Source organism: Varanus komodoensis, unplaced genomic scaffold, assembly GCF_004798865.1.
Source record: "Varanus komodoensis strain SLA01 unplaced genomic scaffold, ASM479886v1 scaffold115, whole genome shotgun sequence".
NCBI classification, from domain to species: domain Eukaryota; kingdom Metazoa; phylum Chordata; class Lepidosauria; order Squamata; family Varanidae; genus Varanus; species Varanus komodoensis.
In genome coordinates this window covers 486120-494812 of record NW_025335330.1, presented here as the reverse complement: position 1 = coordinate 494812, position 8693 = coordinate 486120, and positions in this window count along the sequence as shown.

Here is an 8693-nt window from a genome sequence, read left to right as displayed (position 1 = left end):
AACCCTAATATAGGGCTCCATTTCCATTTAAAATAAGGCTATTTTGAAAAAGCGTTCCCGGGGAAGCTTTCTCTGCACAGCTCTTCATTTCTACCCTTTCTAAACTGATTCCAAGCTTAAGTATCATCCTGGAGTCATGACAGCTTCCTTTCTGCAGCTGATGCCCTGAGGCTGGGTGGCTGGCTGCTCCGGCTGAGCCCTCCGCTCCCATGGTGCAGAGCCAGATGCCCAAGAAAAGCCCACCAGCCAGGCACCAGGGCACCTTCCTCCTCCCCCTCCTTCCTTCCTCCCCCGCCCCCTTTCCTCAGAACTGTCTCCCTCATTAAGCAAAGCTAGAGTTTCTTCTAGATTATACCCAAACTCCCGTGGGCCCAGGATACACATCCTGGGCTGCCAGCAGCCGGGTTCGGCAGGTGCAGGCGACTCCCTGGGATGGGTGGTCCGTTCACACCTTTTGCTGGCCGGGCTCCAGCGTAGTGCCTCTGGCCAAAGCTGCATCCCTCCCCCCCCCCCCCCCGGCCAGCTTCCAAGTCCGACTTGGTGCCCCCGAGGGCTGGGAATTAGGTAAAAGGGCACCGGCTGGAGAGACTGCAGCCCCCCCACCACCACCGTGCCTTCCCTTTTAATCAGAGCAGCCATGTTGCTGCTCCACAGGGGTTTCTGGGAGGGGATGGTGGCCATTCTTTAGCATGCCCGTGATGTACATCACCACACACACACACACACAGCACCAGCCCCCACTGTGCTTTCTTTGGGGAGCCACAATGCTGGACACGCAAACAGTTAATTCAAAATTAACACGGGGGAATCCTAGAGCAGCAGAATCAGGAGGCCCCCACGGGGCCAGCGGGCCCGATCCCCCGCACAGGGCAGGCCACAGGTTGCCTGCCCTGCATGCTGTGGGAGGGCAACTGCTGGAGGCCCGTGAGCCACTTTGCCCCCTCCCTCAAGGTCTGCCACAGGCCGTGGGGCATCTTGCTGTGTGCTGTGTGCTCCCCTATGGTCAGGATTGGTGGCCTGCCCCTGAAACCCCCCAGCAACCTCTCTGAGAGCCCACTGGTTGAGTGGGACCCTGTGGGTGCTCTGTGGTTCCCATGGGTGCCAGTATTTAGTTTCACTTCTGGTTCCTTGCTGCTAGACGAACAAGGTGGCTAGGGTCAGAGGTAGCTGCCCCAGCTGGTCCAGGGCCTCTGGGATACCAGCAGCCAAGCGCCCGGGGAGCGGACAGGGAGAGCGAACCAGAGTTGGGCAGCAGAGTTGCAGAGGAAACGGAGGCCGAGGCGGAGGGGCCCGGACTAGCCTAGCAAGCCGGCTTTTCCAAGTGCCCGGGTGCTCCTGAGAGCTGCGGCCGAAGGGGGTGGCTCCTCACAGCCCCTTTTCAGTCTGAGCATCCTAAAGCGTTTGGTGTCACCAGCAACTTGGCCACGTCCCGGCTCACTCCAAAGTCCAGACCACGTACGAGTAACTTGACGATCATCGGTCCTAACACAGAACACTGTGGGAGCCCGGCATGTACATTCCCCCATGGGGACAAATGGCCGTGCATTTCCACTCTCCATTTTCCATTCTTCAACCAGTAAGTGAGCCATAAAAGGACCCCCCTCCCCTCCGCACTCTTATTACATGATATCTTCAGTGGGAGACTTTGCAAGCATCTTTGAGTAAACCAGGCAAACGGATCATCCTTTTCCTCACACTAACTGACATTCTCAAGAAACTCTAATAAGTTAGCAAGCAAGACTTACTTTCATGGAAGCCTTGCTGATATTTCTCCAGCAGGACTTGTCCTTTGTGGGCTTGTTTTATCTTTGGTACTGCTGTCAAACCATTAATCTCAGGCAAATGCCAAGCTAGAAGGCGCCACTGGCATTTCTGGGCTCTTCCCTGCACCCGCGTCCTTCAAAACAGTGCCACGCTGGCTGTTCTTCACTGCTCTGGGACACAGGCTGATCTCAGGGACGTGTTAATTATTTTGTTGCTGCTGCTGTTGCTGATCAGCAATTTCCAATTTGAGATCCTAAGAAACTGAGAATGGATGCCACCTGGAGCTGTGATTTATTATCTTCAAGCTTTCAATAAGTGTCACCTTTTGATGCCACCGTTTGCCTCAGTCCCTCAAATTCTTCCTGAAAGCCACCCTTTCGGGGGAGTGCTGCCCTGTGAGGGCAGGCGGAGGAATACGCTCAGCCCCTGCACCATCGTCATCCTCCTTTGGCTCTCCCTCGACTCCATTATTGCTCAGTGGTCCGGCTGCCCGTCTAGGTTCCGTCCTTCCGATATGAAGGATTCTTTATTTCCGGCAACATGCGCCTCAAAATGCCCCTCTGCCGCTCTGCCCACCTGCCTCTCCTAGCGCTTCCTGACTTGGGCAAGTCTCTCCTGTCTGCAAGGAAGCCGCCTTCTCCTTAATGGCTTCCTTGATTCTGCCCGTGAACCCGGCTGCTGACCTCTTGGATGTGGTGTGTGTCCCCCCCCGCCCCACCCCATTCCGGCATGCACACTATCGTGCCTCTGGCATTGTGGCTGTGAGGAAGCGCAAGTGCTCCCGACCCCCCTTTCCACTTCCCTACTACAGGTCTCTCCCTGCAGAGGAGTGGGGGAACTTGTAAGATCCAGTGTGGCTGGGCTGGGCTTCCTCGGTGATTTTTCACATCAATTCTGTTCCATCTGTGTGCACCGTGGCCACTGCTTTTGATTAGTTAAACAACAGCGACATTCTAGCCCTGGGCTTGGTGCCCAGGACTGACTCCAGGCCCGACTGCCTCTGCGCAGGCTCGCTGCTTGCGCTCCCGGCCTCGGAGAGGGAGGGCTCTGGGGGCGCCACGGGAGGCCCCTGCTCGCTCTGCCCCGTGGGCAAGACGCCGGCTGGGAGCAGCACTCGCTGCACGACTGGCCTTCCCTGGCCCTCTGTCCCAGTGGGAAAGACGGAGCACTCCAGAGCAGCACCCCCATGCCCGTGGGGGCCCCGGGGCCAGGCGACTGCCCAGCCACGTGCTTCACTGCCCAGGGAATTTCCACAGGGCAAGGGGGAGCAAGCGGAGCCCCCCGAATGTGGCGGCCATACGCGAGCTGGGCAGCCGGTTTGTCTGAAGCCGGGCGCTTCTGCCTCCCCGGATCATTTGCAAACTCCTGAGGAGAGGTCAAGGGCCGGCAGCGCGGCCCAGCAGCCTTGCTCAAGTCATCCTGCCGCTGTCGCGGGGCAGCATCTGCCTGGCCCGCCAGGCCTGGCTGCTCTTGTCACGGGGGGATGGGCCGGCGAATTCCAAGCAGCAGGGCGCGGGCGGGTGGACAGCACCTGCCACCTTTGCCCGCCGCACTGCCCCCTCATGCTGCCCACCTGCCTGCCTCCCCCCCCCCAGCGCCCCTCCTGAGGCCTCGCAACAGCCAGGCAGAGGGGCCTGTGGCCGTGGCTGCGGCAGCGTTTCCTGAGGCCGGCTTCTTCAGCCTGCTCTTCGTGGAGGCCACGCACTCCTCCGGTCACAAGGGAGGTGAGGGGGGCATCCTGGCCTTGAGTCGTCCCGGCCCCCCACTCAGGGGGAAGCAGCGGGGCCCGTCTGCAAAGGGCGAGCCGTCCCCACAGCTGCCCACCTGCCCAGGAAGGATGCCCCCAGCCACTGGCCGCCCTCCGGCCCCACCCAGAGCCAGGACCCCCCTCCTCGAGGCTCATCAAACCACCTTGCTGCCCCCCAGCCCCTTCTGCACGCCACCCGGACCCCTGCCGAGCCGGAGCTCCGCTTTCCGGGGCACCTGACTTCTCGGCTGAGCAGAGGACTCTCCTCAGGTGTGCCCGGGAGCCACGCCAGCCCCGGTGCCTGCCCAGCTGCCGGGTGCCGCCTTCTGGGCGGGCTGGGGCGACGGGGGCCGGCGGCACCGCCTCGTGTGTCATGTCGCCTCTCCTGCCTGGGAGCCGAGGCGGGAGGGGCCTCTCCGAGGCAGGGCGCCCACCTTTGTTCCCGCCGGGGAGGTGAGGGTGGCCGTGCTCAGCCCCCTTCCACACCGTGCTCGGCCTCTGCCCACACCGTTTTCCGGAAGCTCAATGGTTAACGGGCTGCCGCTGCAGAGAAGCGGCTGTGGAAATCAGGAAATGAATGTCGCAGCGCGAGCCCCGGGCACAAAGGTGCAGGTATGGCGCCCTGGCAGGGGGGTGACCTTTCCGAGCAGCGAGGAAGCCGTCGCTGGCCTGCTGGGAAGGACGCTGCCTGCCAGGCCGGGCTGCCCGCTGCTCGGCCACAATGCCGCCTGCGCCGGCTCGGCCAAGATGCAACGGGAAGGGCCGCCCGGGACAATGCAAGGCAGGCCACGTCCAAAAGGGCCTGGGGGGCGCTTTACCGCCATGAATAAGCAGAGCCCCCCCACTCAGGCTGACATCATTCGGCGCTCTTTTGTGCTGCTTCCCGGCCCCTGCCAGCGCCTCTGGCCCGGGAAGCGGCACGGAGCCGTCTTGGCTGGGGGGGCAGCACGGCGGTGAGTCGCCCCGGGGCCAAGCCGGCATGGGCACGCCCTTCTGCCCACCGAGGCCTTCCGGGGGGGCGGGGTGCCGTGGCAAAAGGGAGCCAGAAGGCCGCCAGGGCGAGAGGGCCTGCCTGGGAGGCGCAAGACCTGGGGCCGCGCCCTGCTCAGCAATGCGGTCACAGGCGGTTTTGAGCCAGCGCTCCCTCGCAGGGTTGTTGTGAAGGTAAAATGGAGGTGGGGAGGACCATGCCTGCCCCTGGGTTCCTCGCAAGTAAAACACGTGCTAAAAGGACTCCACCTACACGCACTTCAGCACTCAAGACACCTCCTGCAGGCGCCGCGGGGGGGGGGGTCCCGTGAGCACAGCAAGGCGAGCCATTTGCCATGGCACCCGCTGCAGATGCTGCCCTTTAAAGGTGCTCCGGACGCTGCCCCCACGGCCCCCCCAGCAACTCGAGAAAACCGTTTCGTCTGCCCCACGTCTGAAGCTGCCCTGTTTGCCAGGGAAGGCCGGCGCCTCCCAGCCCTTTGGAGGGGAATGTCTTCCACCTGCCTCGTCTTTCGTGTTTCGACGACTGCTCCATGCATGTGGGCGCCACCCTGGCACCAGGAGACCACCAGGCCCCCTTTGGGTCCTTCCGCATCTCAGGACAGCTCTGCCTGGGAAGGTGGGTGCCCCCCAACGCCCCTCACCCTGGGCAGAGGGGCTGCTCTGGAGGAGGCAGTCAGTGCACCCGCGCTGCCCCTGAAAGCGAGCTGGAGGCGCCCGTCTGTGGGGGGGGGGGGGCGCTGCGCAGCAGCCATTCTGTGCCGGGGCGTCCCCTCTGCACCTCCTCCCACCCCACTGCCAGCCGAGTGCAGTGCGCCAGCCGGAAGCCTTCCAGCCCCGGAGCGCAGCCAGGCGGCCCGGGAGGCGTCTTCCCCACTGAGGTCACCCCCCGCGGTCGCCCCGGGGTGGGCACGTGGCGGCAGCACAGCGCCCCTTCCCGGGCCGGCAGCCTTCCCGTGGAGAGCTGACGGCAGCCCTTTGGGGCCTCTGCGCAAAGCAGCCGCATATCCAACCGGGAATGTTCTTCCAACCAGGAAGTGGGATTGGTTTCCCCGAAAAGCTGCTGTCCTTCGTATTCCTCCGAAAGGGAGCTCCGGGCGGTGGACAAAGGCAGCGCCCTTCAATTCCAGCCCAGCCCAGCCCTTCCTCGTGCAGCAGCCAGGAAAATCCAGGCGCGGAAGCGGCAGCGCAGGAGAGCACGTTCCGGAGCGGCCCGCTTCGCTTCGGGTCTTGTGGAGGCTCACGTCCGAGAGGGGGCGGGCGGGGCTTCCGGAGCACGCTGTCCCGAGCGTCACACGAGCCCCCGTCAGTCTCCGGCGCGCTGGCACGTCTGGAGCGGAGCAGCGGCCGTGCCCGAGCCGCTCCTCCCCGGCCCGCCTCGCCCCGCAGCGGTCCCCGCGGGTCTCCCTGTGCCGCGCCCTGGAAGGCGGGGCTGCCGCGGCATCGCTCCCGCGAGAGACAAGCGCCCCGCTCGCGGGTGTGTGGGGGCACTTCTGGAAAGCAGCCCCACCGAGGCCTTGCGGCCCGTGGGGGGCAGGCCGTGCCGAGCGGAGTCCCTCGCCCTGCCCGGGGGGCAGCCCCCAGTGTCTTCTAGACTGGTTCTGCCGCCATCCAGCATCCAAGCGCGCGCGGAAGCGCCGTCCCGAGCTCGCCTCCGCCAAGTGGCTCGACACAGAAGCGCGTGCCCTGGGTGTGCACCGGGGGAGTCGCACGCGCGTGCATGTGCCCCCCCCCCCCCGCCCGGGGGGCCTTTCTCCGCCGGGGAGTTTTCGGGGGTGGGGGAAAGGGCGGGGGGGGGGGGGGGGGGGGGGTTCCAGGTAGCCACGGCTGCCACCCCATCCCCCCTCCGCAGAAATTGGATCCTCCTCCTCTTCCTCCTCCTCGGTCTCCCGGGGCAGCCAACCTAAGCCTCCTTCTGTAAACAGCCTGCTGACAAGGAGTCCCTGCAGGGCCTCGCCTCGCCTTGGCAGATCGCCTGCCAGATAATCCGGGCCTTGGAGGTGGGAGCCGCGCTTCCCTTCAGCCAGGCGAGGGCGGCCATGGCTCCTGGGGGGCCGGGGCGCAGCAGAGAGAGGCCAAGGGCCCCCCGCCGGAGACTGCGAGCCGAGTTGGCAGTGCCATTGCAGGAGGCTTTGCCTGGCCAGCAACAAAGCTCCGGGCTGGGGGAGGTCGTCTCATCGCGGCAGAGCTGGAAGAGGCGCGGGGGGGGGGGGAGCAACCTGCGGGGGGGGACGCAGCCGCCTGGAGCAGAGCAGCACGTGCCTGGCACCCATGCATTTGGGCGGGCGAGAGCGCCTGCCTTTCTCCCGGGGTGCTGCAGAGCCAGGACTGGCAGGGGAAAGGGCTGCAGGACCCGGGCATCCTCCCCACCCCCTGAGGCTCCCTGCCCCCCCCCGTCAGCTTGTGGGTGGCTTGGCCTGGAATGGGCCAGTAAGGCCCCTGGGGGAGATGGGAAAGGCCTCCCCGCTCTGCCCAGGATCGACGCCCGATACCTGCAGCTCAGACTCTCCCTGCAGGGGGCGGTGGGGGCTGCCAGGCGTGTGGGTCGCTTCCACCGCACTTGTGCACTGCTCATTCCCTCGGCCTGTGGGGGAAGCCTGCCCCGTGCCCCCCTCTGCCAGTGGGGAGAAGGCGGGAGGGAGGGTGGCGCCACCACTTGGCAAGCGCTGCCCCCAGGCAAAGCTCCCCCGGGCGCCTTGCCCCAGCCGCCAAGCAGGTCGCTGGTCCCGGGGGGCACCTGGCAGTTGAGCGCTTGCTGCTGCCGCCTCGTCCGCATAATGGGCCATTTCCGCGCCGATGCGCATTTTTATAGCCTGGTTGCCCGGTGCTGTCTGAGACTCTGACTGGGCGCTGCTTCGGCCTCGCCTCCGATGGAGAAGAGCATCGCTGGCGCGGGCACCACGAATTCATGGCCCCGGATTCACACCCGACCCCTCCAGCGGAGGGAGGAGGCGGCAGACCGGCGGGAAAGTCCCCCGCTTAGGGCCGCGAAGCAGGGGGAGGGGGAGTCCCTCAGCCTGCCCCACAGCTGCACCTTGGCCCCCTTCCCAAAGTCCGGAGCGCGGCGCTTCCAAGGGGCGAGGCTCCGTGCCCTGTGGGGCCCCTCCACCCAGAGCCGCGTCCTCCCGCCCGCCCCGCGGCAAGCTCCCCCGCGCATCTCAGGCGGGGGCTGTGCAGGGCGCCCACCGCGAGCTCCTGCTGCAGAAGCCCGCCCAGGTGCGGGCTCTCTGCGGGGGCCAGATCAGGCGCTGCCCCTCCCCGCCCCGAGGCAGCGGGGACACTGCGGGCGGGCGGGCGGGCTGGGCGTGGCGGGGGCCGAGCGCTCCTGCCCGGCGGGCGGAGGCGGGCTGCCGAGCGAGCCCCGTGCGGGATCCGCGCCACGCCGGGTCAGAGGGCCTCGCTGTTGACTGGCAGCTGCACGGCAGGCGAGGCCGCCCCTCGAGTGCTGCCGGCTGCCTGTCAGCCAGCCAGAGAGGACTCGTGTGTCCAAGCGGCGCGCTCTCCCTGGCCGGCGGCCCACCGCTCCTTTCTCACGACCTCGCCTGTTCCGGAGTTCATCGGGGAGCCATTCATTTCCTGCCAGAAGGCTGCCTCGCCTGCCTCTCCTGGCGTGTGTGCGCGGGGGAGGGGGAGGGAGGACCCCTGGCCGCGGAGCCGTGCAGGGGCTGCTGCGAGCCTGCCTCTCTCACGTCGCTGCCTGCCTGGAATCAAAGGCTGTGCAGATCCCACACCATCTGGAAGCACTCAGGACGGCCGGGGCAGGCGAAGGCCTCGCTCTCGCTCGCTCACTCGCTCGCTCGAAGGCATCGGGCAAGGCTGGGCTGGGCTGGGGACACCGGGGCGAATGGCCTCGGGGCAGCAAGGTCTGAGGGTGGCCCCAGAGGTGGCCGGAGTGGGCAGGGGGCAGGAAGCTGGCCAGGAGGTGCCCTGCTGACTTCCCCGCCAGGACAGGGTCCTCTCTGGGGTGGGAAGGGGCTGAGCTGTGTCCCAGGAAGGAGAGCTGGGCAAGGGCTTGTGCTTGTGCTGGCTTCACTCCTGCCTCCTCTCAGCCAGGGACGGGCTGCTCCGGGGTCAGCCTGGGGCTCCCATCCTCCGCAGCCAGCCCCCACCCCCCATGGCTGGGATCGGCAGGGAAGAAAGGAAGGTCAGGGGACATGCCTTCAAGAGACTGGGGCACTCCTGGCCTCTCGCG